Raw genomic sequence first — 2,146 nt, 5'->3', positions numbered from 1 at the left:
GTCCCGGCCGGCCGTGCTGACGCCGGGCAGCCCCGCCAGGCAGCTGCCCCCGCGCTATTCTTAGCGCCGCGCGGCTAAAAATAGCGGTCGAGGCCGGGGCTGACGCCGCCGAGCGCAGGGGCTGAGTCAGCGCTGCGGGGCCGGGCAGGGCCGGGCCGGCCGAGCCGGGATGCCTCGGTTCCGCGCCTGCGGGGGGAGCCGGGTCGCCTCGGTCCAGTCTCAAATGCAAGGGGCAGGGGCTGGACGCCTGGATTCTGTTCCTGGGCGGGGGATAAGGGCCGGGACGCCTGGGTGCCATGCCTGGGGGGTGGAGGCCGGAACGCCTGGATTTTACCCCTGGCCCTGGGAGGCGGGGCTCCTGGCTCCAATCTCATGGGGGGGCAGGACGCCTAAGTCCAGCACCTGTAGAGGAGGGATAGAGTTGGGGACGCCTGGGTTATTTTCTTGGCTCTGGAGGATTCCTGGATTCTCCAAAGAACCCTCCGCCCAGGTTCCCGGCAGCAGGTGCAGAACTGTGCCCCTGCCAGCCCTAAGCATGGGACCAGCCAAAACCGCGGGGATCCTGGCCAAGGCCCCCGGGGCTCAGTGTGCTAAGTGTGTCCTACCCAGGGTGTGACCCCCTCCAAGGGCACATTCAGGCCCCCTGCACCTGGAGAACCCAGCCCTACCCCACCAAGCTGAAAAGCACGGAGCTGGCGTCTCAAAGCCAGACCCACCCCCCTCGCCCCCAGCCGTCGGCTTGGCCCCTGCTCCAGCATTGCCTACACCGCAGATACTGAGTGCCCCCACACCCCACGCAGGGGGACAACCTGTTGGGCAGGGGAGGGGGTGGAACCCAGGAGTCCCAAGGCCCAGGCACATGGGCGCCCCAGAGCAAAGGCTGCCCTAGAGAATGCTGGGAAATGTCCACCTCATCTAGGCTACATCGTGTCATGTCTCAGGGCAGCAGGGCTGGGAGCTATTGCCCGCCCCCCCCACCCCACTGGCTCGTGAGGCTGGATGGAGGGGGTCCAGCCTGCCTGGCAGGGAGGGGCTGGGGCTGCCAGGCAGGTACCAGGCCCCTGGACTCTGAAAGCAAACCACCTATGAGTTCCCAGAGACCCATGGCTGGGCACGGCCTGTGGGAGCATTGGCTCCATGCCCCCCTGCAGCCAGCTGGGGCATCCTAGCCTCAGACACTGGCCCCTGGTGTCCCCCTCCCAGGCTCAGAAGTGTCCACACAAGGGGTCCCCACCATCTGATCCCCCACTTCCCTCTGCAGCTCCTCACACTCGCTCCCCAGCCCAGTACGGGCAGCTCCATGGCCTGGCCAGGGCCCTCATAGAGCCACATGCCCTATGAGGATCCTCTGTGATGGGCACTGAGTGACAGCCAGACTCCTGGGTTCTCTCTCCTGCCTGCTGGACTGGCTGAGGTGTGGGGCCTGGGGCTGCCCTCTTGGCCCACCCAAATTGTCATCTCCCTGTGCCATTCTCTGTGGGTTGTGGCATTCCGGGCAGGGCTGGCCCTGCATTTCGGGGGTGGGGGGTCTGTGATAGGGCTCCCCCCTATAGCTATCCTCCCCCCCCGCCACACAGGGGCAGAGTAGGTATCTGGGGCAGCGCGACTCTGCTTTGGGATCTCTGCAGATAGGCACAGGGCAAAACCCATCCTGGAGTCTGGCCGGCAGTGGAGAGGATGTCAAGAGGTGCCCCCCCACCCTGCCCCGTAGCTCTGCTGCACCCTGTTATCCGTCTGTCCGTCCTTCTTCACATGTTCCCCCCTCTCCCCCGACACATTGCGGAAAAGGCTCGGTACTTCCCACATGGCCGGCTGGCGGGCGAGGGGGGGGGGATGTAGGTGCCCAGTGCCCCGCGCAGGGGAGTCCTGGTGCACCCGCACGCCCGGCAGGACAGCCTGGTGCCCGGGGTTAGTGCCTAGTGCCAGGCGGGAGAAGCCCCGGGTCCAAGCTGTGCAGCGGGGCAGCGAGGAGGAGATCCCAGGGCTCCCTGCATGCCCAGCGGGAGATGCTCGGTGCCCCGGTTCCTGGTGAAGAGAGATGTCCGATGGGGGTCCCTGCAGGAGACCTGTGCTGGGTGCAGGGGGGATCCTGTGCCCGGGGAGGGGGCGGGGTGCATGTCCAGTACCCACTGCTCAGGGGGCTGGA

Source organism: Alligator sinensis, unplaced genomic scaffold, assembly GCF_000455745.1.
Source record: "Alligator sinensis unplaced genomic scaffold, ASM45574v1 scaffold107_3, whole genome shotgun sequence".
NCBI classification, from domain to species: Eukaryota; Metazoa; Chordata; order Crocodylia; family Alligatoridae; genus Alligator; species Alligator sinensis.
Note: the sequence above shows the minus strand (reverse complement) of the source record.